The 15963-nt window shown below is 46.7% G+C and overlaps 1 long non-coding RNA gene across 1 annotated transcript; it reads left to right on the top strand.

Moving 5' to 3' along the window:
* Positions 1-9849: 9849 nt before the first annotated feature.
* Positions 9850-11834, top strand: LOC138667354 (uncharacterized). The gene is made up of 3 exons (XR_011318723.1): positions 9850-9929; positions 10337-10397; positions 10494-11834. It is a non-coding gene; the product is annotated as an uncharacterized lncRNA (long non-coding RNA).
* The last annotated feature ends 4129 nt before the right edge of the window (positions 11835-15963 follow it).

Genomic DNA, 15963 nt, shown 5'->3' with positions numbered 1-15963 from the left:
GGACAGCGCTCCCCTGGCTCGCCGCTCCCGTGCAGTACACATATACTGCACTAGCACGCCGTTGCTCCTGCAGGACTACTACACCACCAATTCTTCTCAGTTGTCACGGTCAGGACAGCGTTCCCTTGGCTTGCCACAAACCCCGCCTGGACCATCCATTTAACTGGATGTATATCATCAATTTGAGAAATTCCAAATACGGTGCCAATAATCTTTCGGTGACCTTAAAGGCGACTATGTGATAAAGGCCAGAGTCCGGCCGAAACGTCAAAAAAAACTGTTGCTTCACCCACCACCGTTAATAAAATGTATTCACTTGAAAGCATATTTTCTCATCGAGTGCAGTGATTCTATATTTATTTTGGACTTTACGGAACTTTTGGTTCCTTTTCACTGGCACCATTTCTCTAAAGGTACCTTCACACATAACGATATTGTTAACGATATCGTTGCTATTTGTGACGTAGCAACGATATCGTTAATGAAATCGTTCTGTGTGACAGCGACCAACGATCAGGCCCCTGCTGGGAGATCGTTGGTCGCTGAACAAAGTCCAGAACTTTATTTCGTCGCTGGACTCCCTGGAGACATCGCTGGATCGGCGTGTGTGACACCGATCCAGCGATGTCTTCACTGGTAACCAGGGTAAACATCGGGTAACTAAGCGCAGGGCCGCGCTTAGTAACCCGATGTTTACCCTGGTTACCATGCTAAAAGTAAAAAAAAACAAACACTAGATACTTACCTACCGCTGTCTGTCCTCCAGCGCTGTGCTCTGCACTCCTCCTGTACTGGCTGTGAGCCGGAAAGCAGAGCGGTGACGTCACCGCTCTGCTTTCCGGCTCACAGCCAGTACAGGAGGAGAGCAGAGAAGCAGAGCGCAGCGCTGGAGGACAGACAGCGGTAGGTAAGTATCTAGTGTTTGTTTTTTTTTACTTTTAGCATGGTATCCAGGGTAAACATCGGGGTACTAAGCGCGGCCCTGCGCTTAGTTACCCGATGTTTACCCTGGTTACCGGCATCGTTGGTCGCTGGAGAGCGGTCTGTGTGACAGCTCTCCAGCGACCAAACAGCGACGCTGCAGCGATCCAGATCGTTGTCGGTATCGCTGCAGTGTCGCTTAATGTGAAGGGGCCTTTAGTGGTCGAGTGCTAACCATCTATACTAGAATTGGTTCCCAGGTGACAACTATGCCCTACATTCTTTATAGGCGTTATTGAGAGGACACTGACATCACCCGTGCCCCTGATGATGATTTCACCATAATAGCTAGCAATGGTCAGCCACTGCCGAAAGTGGGATATAAAGAGGTCACTATTAAGGTGGGGCGGGTAGAATTGGAGGCCCAAGGAATTGTCATTGTTGATATTGACCGGCGTGAACGTAACCCCATGATGACCATCGGTACTAATGTCATAGAAAATTGTCTTGCAGAAGTTATTGTTTTGTTGCAGCAAGTAGCAGAGAGAGCTGGTCACAGTGAACAACGTGCCTTACAGAAAGAAATCAGAGCCCTAATGCGGAGACAGCAAGTGGAGCTGACTGGTGGTGAGATTTGCCGGGTCACAGTGAGTGATTTGAACCCCATTGCAATACCCCCAGGAGTGAAATGTTAATTTGGTGTCGGGCAGCCATAGGTCTCGGGGGTAAAGACTATCAGGCCCTGGTAGAACCTGTGTATTCGGAGAATAGGCCTATCCTCCTGACAGCCAGAGGGGTGGTTGATGTCCGCAAGGGGAGGGTGCCGGTACGTGTTCTTAACTGCGGGGAGGAGGAAGTCCACCTAACTAAATATGTCACACTTGCCAAGCTGTTTACTGTTAATAATAGTGTGATACAGGCACCCGGGCCCTTGGCTCCGTCCAAGTCGGCGGAGGACAACGGCTCTGCAGAGCAATCAAAAGATTGGTGCCAAGAATTACATGTGGGCACTGATGCTACTCCATCTCACCAGATACAGGGGGCTTACAGGGTAGTTCACGAGTATGAGCGGGTATTCAGCAAACACCCCCTTGATTTTGGGCGGGTAAAAGGGATTCAACATCACATCCCAACAGGAGATCACCCGCCCGTAAAAGAAAGATACCGTCCTTTACCCCCAGCTCATTATCAGTGTGCCAAGGACATGTTGCGAGAGATGAAGGAGGCTGGGGTAGTGAGAGACAGCTGTAGCCCCTGTGCAGCTCCATTAGTCCTCGTTAGAAAGAAAGATGGCACTATGAGGATGTGTGTGGATTATAGGCAATTAAGCCGCATTACACATAAGGATGCATATTCCCTGCCTAGGATAGAGGAGTCCTTGGCTGCGTTAAAGTCTGCTAATTACTTCTCTACTTTAGATCTCACCAGTGGGTATTGGCAGGTTCCCGTGGCAGAGGCGGACAAAGAAAAGACAGCCTTCACGACGCCGATGGGTCTCTGCGAGTTCAACTACATGCCCTTTGGATTGTGCAACGCCCCGGGGACGTTCCAGAGGATGATGGAGTGCTGTTTGGGACACAAGAACTTTGAGACCGTGCTGCTGTATCTGGACGATGTCATTGTCTTCTCTAAGACCTATGAAGACCATCTGAAGCACCTGGCCGAGGTCTTTGAAGCGCTGTCCAACTTTGGCCTAAAGGTGAAACCGTCCAAATGCCATCTGCTCAAACCCAAAGTACAGTACATGGGCCTTGTGGTGAGTGCCGAAGGAGTGGCCCCAGACCCCGACAAGGTCACGGTGATCAGGGACTGGCCACAGCCCAGTAACATTCATGAGGTCCGGCAGTTCCTCGTGTTGGTGGGCTACTACCGGAGGTTTATCAAGGACTTCACCAAGAAGGCCGCACCATTGCAAGACCTGTTGGTGGGCCAGCCCAAGAAACCCAAGGGTAAGAATACCCCGTTGGATTGGAACGACGGACTGGAAGGATCGTTCACTTGCTTAAAATCGGCATTAACGGGAGAGGAAGTACTAGCCTACCTGGAATACGACCAACCATTTTTATTGTACACGGACGCCAGCAACGTGGGGCTGGGAGCTGTGCTGTCCCAGGTCCAGAAGGGCAAGGAATGAGTAATCGCTTATGCCAGCAGGAAGCTTCGCCCCACTGAAAGGAACCCAGACAACTACAGTTCCTTTAAGCTGGAGTTCCTCGCAGTCGTTTGGGCCGTGACGGAGAGGTTCAAGCACTATCTGGCCTCAGCGAAATTCACCGTCTTCACGGATAATAATCCACTTACGCACTTGGACACAGCGAAACTCGGCGCCTTGGAGCAGCGGTGGATGGCCCGGTTGTCCAATTATGACTTCACCATCAAGTACCAGGCGGGGCACAAGAATGCGAATGCCGATGCACTGTCCCGAATGCCTCACCTACCCGAAACTGAGGAAGACCCAGAAGCATTTGAAGAGGTGGAGCTGCCTGCTTTCCATCGTCCCAAGGCAACACAGTGTTCCCATCAGGTGGAGAACAGGCGCAGAAACAAATAGGGCGCCCCGTTGAATCCCCTGCCCCACCACGGGTGGACAGAGAACCAGGATGGTGACCCTGCGGTCCGTCGGGTGAAGGAGCTCCTGACGCAGGCAGGTTTGCATCCTTGCCCGGATGATCCACAGGAGACATTACAGTTGTGGAAGGAGAGGGGCAAACTGTTTCTTCACGATGGCAAGCTGTGCCGAAGGAACATCGACCCTCGCACCCATGAATTAGTGTGGCAGATTGTGGTCCCCAGACAAGATGTGCCCATGGTCCTGGGAGCGTACCACGATGGGGCAGGATACTTCGGATGGAGGAAGCTGGAGAGGCTACTCCGTGGGAGGTTCTACTGGGTCGGCATGAAGAAAGCCATCGAGAAGTGGTGTCGAGAGTGTGGCCCATGTAGCCTACGCCGGAAGGATCGTGACAGCCAACGGGCTCCCTTGCAGCCCATCATCACCAAACGGCCGCTCGAGTTGGTCGCGCTGGATCACGTAAAGCTAACACCTAGCCGGTCTGGGTATATCTACGCGACATTGGCTTGACGGAGCTAAGCACCGCGTTGTGGTCTTGACTGATCATAAGAATCTGATTTACCTCAAGTCGGCCAAGCGGCTGAATCCTAGACAGGCTCGATGGTCCCTGTTTTTCTCCCGTTTTGATTTTGTGGTCTCGTATCTTCCGGGATCTAAGAATGTTCAGGCTGATGCCCTCTCTAGGAGTTTTTTGCCTGATTCTCCTGGAGTCCTTGAGCCAGTTGGCATTCTTAAGGAAGGGGTGATTCTTTCTGCCATCTCCCCTGATTTGCGGCGGGTGCTTCGGGAATTTCAGGCTGATAAGCCTGACCGCTGTCCAGTGGGGAAGCTGTTTGTTCCTGATAGATGGACAAGTAAGGTAATTTCTGAGGTTCGTTGTTCAGTGTTGGCTGGTCATCCTGGGATTTTTGGTACCAGAGATTTGGTTGCTAGGTCCTTTTGGTGGCCTTCCTTGTCACGCGATGTGCGTGCTTTTGTGCAGTCCTGTGGGACTTGCGCCCGGGCCAAGCCTTGCTGTTCCCGCGGTAATGGGTTGCTTTTGCCTTTGCCGGTCCCTGAGAGGCCCTGGACGCATATTTCCATGGATTTTACTTCGGATCTTCCTGTTTCCCAGAAGATGTCTGTTATCTGGGTTGTTTGTGACCGGTTCTCTAAAATGGTCCATCTGGTACCTTTGCCTAAGTTGCCTTCCTCCTCAGATTTGGTTCCATTGTTTTTTCAGCATGTAGTTCGTTTGCATGGCATTCCGGAGAATATTGTGTCTGACAGAGGTTCTCAGTTTGTCTCTAGGTTTTGGCGGGCCTTTTGTGCTAGGATGGGCATTGATTTGTCTTTTTCTTCGGCGTTTCATCCTCAGACTAATGGCCAAACTGAGCGAACTAATCAGACCTTGGAAACCTATTTGAGATGCTTTGTGTCTTCTGATCAGGATGATTGGGTGGCTTTCTTGCCGTTGGCCGAGTTTGCCCTTAATAATAGGGCTAGTTCGGCTACTTTGGTTTCACCTTTCTTTTGTAAATTTGGTTTTCATCCTCGTTTTTCTTCAGGGCAGGTTGAGCCTTCTGATTGTCCTGGTGTGCATTCTGTGGTTGACAGGCTGCAGCAGATTTGGACTCATGTGGTGGACAATTTGATGTTGTCTCAGGAAAAGGCTCAACATTTTGCTAACCGCCGTCGGTGTGTTGGTCCCCGGCTTCGTGTGGGGGATTAATTCAGTTAAGCTGGAAGCTCTGGGAAGCAGATTTACCCTCCACACCTTTAGTCAGATGTGGAGGGAGATTTTTGTAAACTCTGTGTGGATTTTTGTAGTTTTTAATACTGACCGCACAGTATTCTATCCTGTCCTATCTATCTAGCTAGACTGGCCTCCTGTGCTACATCCTGGTTTCATTCTGTGTATGTCTTTTCCCTCTCCACTCACAGTCATTACTTGTGGGGGGCTATCTATCCTTTGGAGATTTTCTCTGAGGCAAGATAGTTTTCCTGTTTCTATCTTTAGGGGTAGTTAGTTCTCAGGCTGTGACGAGGTGCCTAGGGAGTGACAGGAGCATCCCACGGCTACTTCTATTGTTGTGTTGAGCTTAGGGACTGCGGTCAGAACAGGTACCACCTCCTTCAGAGCTCATCCCATGTTGCTCCTAAACCACCAGTTCATAACACATGCCCAACACTAATAGTGGTAGCACTGAGGACACAAGTATGCCAGTGCTGCCCAGAATCACTAGAAGTGTAGCTAGAAGACAGTGCACTACACTAGCGATAGCAAGCGTAGCGGGTCCTGTCAGGCCAGTAGCAACCCCTGCGCTGCGGAGGTCCACGCGTAGCACCAAGAACCAGACTCCATTTCGTTATAGACCTTGGCGATATTAACGATAGTTGTTATTTGGTTGAAAATGCTTGTGTAAATATTTGTGTTATAGGTTAAAAATGGACAATGGTGTGATGGACAGTGAATCACTCCAAAACTTTCACAGGGGCCCCTTTGTTTACCCGGGGTCCCTGGTATTCTATGGTTACACCTTCAGAACTGGGAGTCATGGACTGTGCATGACCAATCTTTTGCAATGTTCAAGCGTCCTTACCTTCCATAACGGAAAGCACTGTTATGTTTATTTGTTCATAGTATATATATGAGAATTTTTGTGTGTTTTCTATTAACATGTATTGTTGTTCTTCTTTTCCCAGTCCGGGAGTACTGGATTTAACGGGGGGGGGGGAGTGCAGCGCCCCAGAGATCTGGTCATTGCAGTAACATCGCTCTGCCACTAAGGGGAGTGATGGTACGTCTGATGGCACTAAAGGAGTTCTACTGACCAGGTATCACCAAGCACACACTACACTTCACACTCCGGCCACTAGGGGGGGCAAAAGGCTTATTTACTGGGCCACTTCTCACATTGGTAAAACTAGGGGTCGGACAGGAAGTTAGGCAGAACGAGGCCTGGGAGAACTCCAGGGAGGACCTGTCAGAACTGGGAAATCTGGCAGGTACCTAGCGAAAGGACAGATTGTTACGGAACCGCGCCTGCACTACCTTGCGGCGGTATTCTAAGAAAGAGACAAGAAAGGAAGGATATTGTGGAACAGTGAGAAACAAGATCAGCATAAAGGAGATCCAGTAGGAGTCGTGCCCTGAGAACGGCAACATCTTACTGAGGCGCATAGTCGGTGGCCGGAGCGCCGAAGAAGTAACAGTCTCCACGCATTACTTCAAACAGCGGCAGGACAGTTAATTACAGGTTGGCTGTCTACCATACAACACCTAAGGCAATCGTGGGAGAGGGGCGACACTAGGGTTCCAGAATAACTCCAGGCCTATCTGTCATAAAGGTGCGTCCTAGCCATAACATACCTGGGGGACGGAGAAGAGAAAGATCTAGAACGAACGAGAACAGAAGTTGTGAGGACTATCCTGAATGCTCAGCAGGGAAGCACTACAACACACAGGCGCTAGTGGGTAGACACTGATTTCCACCTGCAAAGGGAACTCTGATGTGCCTTCGGACCGGCCGGTCTTAGAAAGCCCTGTTGAAAGTGCCCTGGATTGAGGATCCTGAAACCTTCAGTAAAAGGTAAAGAAACTGAACCCTGTGTCCTCGTTATTCCTCGCACTACATCCCATCACTCTTTATTGGACGCCCCTTAGCTGGGTCACGGACCGGGTCCAGCCAACGTGACAACCCCAGAACTGAGACAGAAAGGACCGGTACCAAGTAACCTGTGGCCCTGCATCTGGGGGTGATCCAGTTACCGTTGGGATTAGGGGTATATTTGGATTAGGGTTTCAGTTATAATTGGGGGGTTTCCACTGTTTAGGCACATCAGGGGCTCTCCAAACGCGACTCGGCGTCCGATCTCAATTCCAGTCAATTCTGCGTTGAAAAAGTAAAACAGTGCTCCTTCCCTTCCGAGCTCTCCCGTGTGCCCAAACAGGGGTTTACCCCAACACATGGGGTATCAGCGTACTCAGGACAAATTGTACAACAGCTTTTGGGGTCCAATTTCTCCTGTTACCCTTGGGAAAATAGAAAACTGGGGGCTAAAAAATAATTTTTGTGGGAAAAAAGGATTGTTTATTTTCACGGCTCTGCGTTATAAACTGTAGTGAAACACTTGGGGGTTCAAAGTTCTCACAACACATCTAGATAAGTTCCTTGGGGTGTCTATTTTCCAATATCGGGTCATTTGTGGGGGGTTTCTACTGTTTAGGTACATTAGGGGCTCTGCAAACGCAATGTGACGCCTGCAGACCATTCCATCTAAGTCTGCATTCCAAATGGCGCTCCTTCCCTTCCGAGCCCACCCATGCGCCCAAACGGTGGTTCCCCCCCACATATGTGGTATCAGCGTACTCAGGACAAATTTGACAACAACTTTCGGGGTCCAATTTCTCCTGTTACCCTCGGGAAAATACAAAACTGGGGCTAAAAATAATTTTGGGGGGAATTTTTTTATTTTGTATTTTCACGGCTCTGCGTTATAAACTGTAGTGAAACACTTGGGGGTTCAAAGTTCTCACAACACATCTAGAGAAGTTCCTTGGGGGTCTAGTTTCCAATATGGGGTCACTTGTGGGGGGTTTCTACTGTTTAGGTACATTAGGGGCTCTACAAACGCAATGTGACGCCTGCAGACCATTCCATCTATATCTGCATTCCAAATGGCAATAAATTACTTGGCACTCAGGAGAATTTTTTCATGATAAGAAGTGAACAATTCGTTTATTTGGTGCATCCAGTTCAAATTTAAAGATTTTCAGTCTAATCACAAGACCTTCACCACCCTCCATTAAGAACTCCATCCCGAAATCACAGTTTCATAGGGTGGACAGAATTGTCTCCGATGAAAATATAAAAAAAACTAGACTCATTGAGATGGAACATAAATTCACTGACAGGGGTTATTCCCTTGGGGTACTGACGGATGCCAAAAGGAACCTATCAAATAGTAAACCCAAGGATAATCAAAAGAGAATCCCCTTCGTTTCTACTTTCCACCCATTCTCTGGCCTAGTACAATCTACCATAAGGAGACACTGGATCATTTTAACCAAAAGCTACCCCAAAATTCCAGAGTTCAAAGTGCCTTTCCTGTCATGCTTTAAGTGAGCTAGGAACCTTAAGGATAGGTTAGTCAAGGCAGATGTTGGCCCAGGCACAGTGGTCCCTAAGCAAACTTTCCTACAAACTCAGAGACGTGGTACATTTCCCTGCCTAAACTGCCTTCAGTGTAGTAACGTACAAAAGGGTCCCTCTGTTTTTTACCCACAAACTGGCAAGGCCATCCCCATAAAAGGCTTTTACACCTGTGAGTCCACATTCGTGGTCTATCTTATCAAATGCCCTTGCGGTCTGGCCTATGTGGGCGAGACCACACAAACAGTGAGGGATAGAGTGGCCCAACATAAGTCCACCATCCGATGTAATAAGACGCACCTCCCCCTCCCACATCATTTCTCTGAAAAGAATCATAGCATTTCCCAACTCAGGTTCCAGGTTCTGGAACAGGTAGACATCCCTAGAAGGGGCCAAAACCGTACTAAAATGCTTCAAAGAAGGGAAGCATACTGGATCTACACATTACAGACCCTAGAACCAAAGGGATTTAATAGGGACTATGATGTCTCAGCTTTTTTGTAACATACTGTGTACGATGTTAGTACATTTGTCAGGTATATTGACCTTGTTTGACTAGTTATGTCTTGATTTTAACTGTTTCATGTCTTTTCCCCACAGAACCGTTAATTGCACCTCTCGCACCGAGCACTGGTCTTACCCCACATGGTACAGTATTCATGCACAATGCCATTTTTGATATAGAGTGTTACCCCTATCTCTATATCGCATCTGTGTGACCACCTCTTAGGGTCCTGTTCTTATCTACATGGTTAGCCTATCTTTTATGCAGAGTGTTCTAACACTTGTCTTCAGCCCTGCCCATTCATCTGCTCCAGTCCCTTGTTCACCGCTCCGGTTATCTTACGGCCCGACCGGCGCTGCGGCTCTCCCTACATATGGCCGCTATTGTCACACACACAGCCTCTTTGGGCTCTATTCCTTCTGCGCAGGTGCCGCAGGCCCCGGTCACCTCACTGGCTCCTCTCATGCCAGCATCTTTTCTGCGCGTGCGCAGCCTTCCCGGTCACGTGTCCCCTATGACGCGGCTGGTCAGGTGACCGCCAGGCAGCACGCACTTAAACCCGGAAGTGCCACTGCCGGTCACCAGTCCTGGGAGCAACGCGACCCCTACAGCACGGTGCCGGTGCGCTCCGAGGTTCTAGGTAATTCCTATACCCTCTCCCAGCAGCGCTCGTCTCCCTCCTGCGCTCACCTTAGCCCCGTTACTGACCCCTTTCTTCTCTCTTCCACAGCGCTACCGCTTCTGCGAATATCTCGCCTCTCTATAGGTCTCATCCCCCATACCTCCGGACTCCCAGGTAACAGTGACTGCATCAGGGTATTTTTCCCTTTTTCCCTGGCTTGGGCAATTTATCCATTTCCATATGATATGTCATGCTCCTCCCTCATGTTGTTTCCCAGGCGCCCTCTTCTCCCGGACCCCGTCTGACGCCGGCACCTTTGTGGGCCCATACATAGTCTTTGTGTCTTCCAGGTATTATTTTGGGGCCTCTGGAGGCGTACTATCTGGGTCTCATACACTGTATATTTATACCTACATATCTGTATCCATTACATACAGGCTCTAGGTGGACACACATAAGGGCTGGTCCGTTAGCTCAGAATATTTAACAGGGCCTTATGCCCAGTCGCTCCACACGATACCTGCACTATGGCATCAATGTGTATACTCATGTGTTCATGCTTTTATGTTTTTATGTTTTAGGCATTTTCACCTTGCACCTTAGCTCTGTGACCCCGCGTTTTGGGAGGTCACTTCATATTCTGTATCCTTTGGGGATGGTCAATTTGCCTCCCACTCGGCTATTCCATTGGTAGGATTTGTTACTGTCACTGTACAATTTTCCTATACACGTTCACAGTCTATAGCATCCCCTGAACGAAGCTCACGACTCACGGAACACCAGGCCGGATCCGTTCAGACCGCCACTGTTGTTGTCTGTCGTGTAACAAGTGATGTATTTATTATTTTGACCAGAATGTATCACGTTTGTATATATACTGTGCATCATGTAATTTTTTGAAGGTCTTGTGATTAGACCGAAAATGTTTAAATATTTACACCTTTGGCCTGGGACAGCTCATAGAATCTCATGGCTTTCAGTATCACCTCTATGCTGACGACACACAGATCTACATCTCTGGACCAGATATCGCCTCCCTTCTAACCAGAATCCCTCAATGTCTGTCCACTATTTCATCCTTCTTCTCCGCTAGATTTCTCAAACTTAACATGGACAAAACAGAATTCATCATCTTTCCCCCATCTCACGCGACCCCCCCAACGAACCTATCCATTACAGTAAATGGCTGCCCACTCTCCCCAGTCCCACAAGCTCGCTGCCTCGGGGTAATCCTTGACGCTGATCTCTCCTTCAAACCACATATCCAAGCCCTTTCCACTTCCTGCCGACTTCAACTCAAAAATATTTCACGAATCCGTTCATTCCTCAACCATGAATCTGCAAAAACCCTAGTCCATGCCCTCATCATCTCTCGCCTTGACTACTGCAACCTCCTGCTCTGTGGCCTCCCCTCTAACACTCTCGCACCCCTCCAATCTATTCTAAACTCTGCTGCCCGACTAATCCACCTGTCCCCCCGCTATTCCCTGGCCTCTCCCCTCTGTCAATCCCTTCACTGGCTTCCCATTTCCCAGAGACTCCACTACAAAACCCTAACCATGACGTACAAAGCCATCCACAACCTGTCTCCTCCATACATCTGTGACCTCGTCTCCCGGTACTTACCTACCCACAACCTCCGATCCTCACAAGATCTCCTACTCTACTCCCCTCTTATCTTCTCTTCCCACAATCGTATACAAGATTTCTCTCGCGTATCACCCCTACTCTGGAACCCTCTACCACAACACATCAGACTTTCGCCTACCATCGAAACTTTCAAAAAGAACCTGAAGACCCACCTCTTCAGACAAGCCTACAACCTGCAGTTAACACCGATCGACCAAACCGCTGCATGACCATCTCTACCCTCACCTACTGTATTCTCACCCATCCCTTGTAGATTGTGAGCCTTCGTGGGCAGGGTCCTCATTCCTCCTGTACCAGTTATGACTTGTATTGTTTAAGATTATTGTACTTGTTTTCATTATGTATACCCCTCCTCACATGTAAAGCGCCATGGAACAAATGGCGCTATAACAATAAATAATAATAATAATAATAATAAATATGAACTGGATGCACCAAATAAACGAATTGTTCACTTCTTATCAAGAAAAAATTCTCCTGAGTGCCAAGTAATTTATTGCTTATATCTGACGGGTTGGATACCTAACTTGTGCACCTCCAAGAAGCCCTGAGTGCCGTGTCTACTATTGCTACATGCATTCCAAATGGTGCTCCTTCCCTTCCGAGCCCTCCCATGCACCCAAACGGTGGTTCCCCCCCACATATGGGGTATCAGCGCACACAGGACAAATTGGACAACAACTTTTGGGGTCCAATTTCTCCTGTTGCCCTCGGGAAAATACAAAACTGGGGGCTAAAAAATAATTTTTGTGGGAAAAAATGTTTGTTTTATTTTTGCGGCTCTGCATTATAAACTTCTGGAAAGCCCTTGGTGGGTCAAAGTGCTCACCACACATCTAGATAAGTGTTATGACCTGGTGGTTAAGAGGCCACACTGAAATGACCTGGTGGCTAAAACGCAAAATGGAACGAGCTCTGAGAAGGTGGTATCTCTACTGACCGCAGTCCCTAATCCTAACAACACAACTAGAAATAGCCGTGGGATGTTCCTGACACTCCCTAGACACCTCGTCACAGCCTAAGATATAACTACCCCTAAAGAAGGAAATAGAAAGCTATCTTGCCTCAGAGAAACCCCCAAAAGGAAAGACAGCCCCCCACAAATATTGACTGTGAAAGGAGAGGGAAATTACGAACTCAGAAATGAAATTAGAATTCAGCAAAGGAGGCCAATACTAAACTAGATAGACAGAGAGCAAAGGATACTGTGCGGTCAGTATTAAAAACTACAAAATCCACGCAGAGTTTACAAAAATGAACTCCACACCGACTCACAGTGTGGAGGGGCAAATCTGCTTTCCCAGAGCTTCCAGCCAGCCTGAATAAGACATAGTGAAAAGCTGGACAAAAGAGACAAAATGCAAAGCAATAGAGTCCAAACAAATGGACAAACAAAACTAGTAAAACTTATCTTTTGCAGACAAGGACTGGCCATATGAGAAATCCAAGGGAAGAATCAAATCCAACCAAGAACATTGACAGCAGGCATGGACTAAAGCCCAGAGCAGGTTTAAATAACAAACCCAGGCAAGGCGGTTAGTGAAGGCAGCTGCTACAGCTACCTAACGGAGCAGCAGTTCCACTCGAAACCACCAGAGGGAGCCCAAGGGCAGAACTCGCAAAAATACCATTAGCAACCACAGGAGGGAGCTCCAGAACGGAACTCACAACAGTACCCCCCCTTGAGGAGGGGTCACCGAACCCTCACCAGAGCTCCCAGGCCGATCAGGACGAGCCAAATGGAAAGCATGAACCAAATCGGGAGCATGAACATTGGAGGCAACAACCCAAGAATTATCCTCCTGGCCATAACCCTTCCACTTGACCAGATACTGAAGCTTCCGCCTCGAAAAACGAGAATCCAAAATCTTCTCTACCACATATTCCAATTCCCCCTCAACCAACACCGGAGCAGGAGGATCAACGGAGGGAACCATAGGTACAACATATCTCCGCAACAAGGATCTATGGAACACATTATGAATGGAAAAGGAAGCTGGAAGGGCCAAACGAAAAGACACTGGATTGATAATTTCAAAAATCTTATAAGGTCCAATAAAGCGAGGCTTGAACTTAGGGGAAGAAACCTTCATAGGAACATGATGAGAAGACAACCAGACCAAATCCCCAACACTAGAATGTGAAAGCAAACACTACAACCAAGACCTGGAGCGCCAAAGGGAGTGAATCCACACAGGAGATAAATATTAAATAGCCTTTATTATAGTGAAATGGCAACAAAGTTATACATAAAATATTAAAAAATCAATAAAAACAAGTACGCGGTTTTATAACAGGACCATTAGAGAAAATATACAATTATGGTGATAAATATATGTGGTGACCTCCAGTACCGGTTAATACAGATAGAACACTAAAAAAATATAAAAATGTGTAAAGAAAAAAATAAAAAATAAAGAATTAAAAAAAAAAAAAATATATATATATACAATTATCTGTGTACTAAGACATATGTGCAAAATTGCAAAAACCAAATAATTAAATCGAGCAGCAAAAAATTAGTTATCAAAAGAAACTCACTGAATAGTGGCGTGTATGATATACGATATACCCTGTGTTAAAATATATATGTGCAATATTATAACATAAAATAAGAGCCAAGCTATCGGCTCAAAAGCACCGGATAAAGTGCATACGTACAAAAAAAAGGGGGAGATGCAGGAGATGGGCGAAAAAATAACTACAAAATAATGAAAGTGAAGCAGCACACAATTAGCGTGCTAAAATATGGTGCAAAAATATGAGGGATCTATCCTTGTGCCACATATGTTAGTGTGCAGAGCCACAAAAAACACACAGCCATAATATGCAATGTGCCATGGGTATTTTCTCAATGAGTGCAGAGCCACAAGTGAGACCAGTACGCAGCTGCAGGTAAAGTGAACACACCAGCAAGGTGCAAAGTGCAATGAACAAATAAAAAAGAAAGGTCCCCCTGACGAAGGAAAGTGTTTTCCGAAACGCGCGTCGGGGTGCGCGGTGTCAGGACCTGGTGACTCTCCCGAGAGGTAATTTACAGACAGTGACCTTTCTTTTTTATTTGTTCATTGCACTTTGCACCTTGCTGGTGTGTTCACTTTACCTGCAGCTGCGTACTGGTCTCACTTGTGGCTCTGCACTCATTGAGAAAATACCCATGGCACATTGCATATTATGGCTGTGTGTTTTTTGTGGCTCTGCACACTAACATATGTGGCACAAGGATAGATCCCTCATATTTTTGCACCATATTTTAGCACGCTAATTGTGTGCTGCTTCACTTTCATTATTTTGTAGTTATTTTTTCGCCCATCTCCTGCATCTCCCCCTTTTTTTTGTACGTATGCACTTTATCCGGTGCTTTTGAGCCGATAGCTTGGCTCTTATTTTATGTTATAATATTGCACATATATATTTTAACACAGGGTATATCGTATATCATACACGCCACTATTCAGTGAGTTTCTTTTGATAACTAATTTTTTGCTGCTCGATTTAATTATTTGGTTTTTGCAATTTTGCACATATGTTTTAGTACACAGATAATTGTATATATATTTTTTTTTTTTTTAAAAAATTCTTTATTTTTTATTTTTTTCTTTACACATTTTTATATTTTTTTAGTGTTCTATCTGTATTAACCGGTACTGGAGGTCACCACATATATTTATCACCATAATTGTATATTTTCTCTAATGGTCCTGTTATAAAACCGCGTACTTGTTTTTATTGATTTTTTAATATTTTTATGTATAACTTTGTTGCCATTTCACTATAATAAAGGCTATTTAATATTTATCTCCTGTGTGGATTCACTCCCTTTGGCGCTCCAGGTCTTGGTTGTAGTGTTTGCTTTCACATTCTAGTGTTTAGTCACTATTCTTTCACAGAGCACTGATATTATTGATTTCAGATTTATATTATTATTCATATATCATTTTATATTTTATTGGTGCATCTGTGTTTTTTAACAAATCCCCAACACGAAGCTGGGGACCAACACACCGACGACGGTTAGCAAAACGCTGAGCCTTCTCCTGAGACAACGTCAAATTGTCCACCACATGAGTCCAAATTTGCTGCAACCTGTCCACCACGGAATCCACACCAGGACAGTCAGAAGGCTCAAGCTGCCCTGAAGAAAAACGAGGATGAAAACCAAAGTTACAAAAAAAAAGGCGAAACCAAGGTAGCCGAACTAGCCCGATTATTAAGGGCAAACTCGGCCAACGGCAAAAAGGTCACCCAATCATCCTGATCAGCAGACACGAAGCATCTCAAATAGGTTTCCAAGGTCTGATTGGTTCGCTCCGTTTGGCCATTTGTCTGAGGATGGAATGCAGAAGAAAAAGACAAATCAATGCCCATTCTAGCACAAAAGGACCGCCAAAACCTAGAAACGAACTGGGAAACTCTGTCAGACACAATATTCTCCGGAATACCATGCAAACGAACCACATGCTGAAAAAATAATGGAACCAAATCAGAAGAGTAAGGCAACCTAGGCAACGGCACCAAATGGACCATCTTAGAAAACCGGTCACAAACCACCCAGATG

Source organism: Ranitomeya imitator, chromosome 2 (assembly GCF_032444005.1).
Source record: "Ranitomeya imitator isolate aRanImi1 chromosome 2, aRanImi1.pri, whole genome shotgun sequence".
NCBI classification, from domain to species: Eukaryota; Metazoa; Chordata; class Amphibia; order Anura; family Dendrobatidae; genus Ranitomeya; species Ranitomeya imitator.
This window is presented reverse-complemented; position numbering and strand designations above follow the sequence as displayed.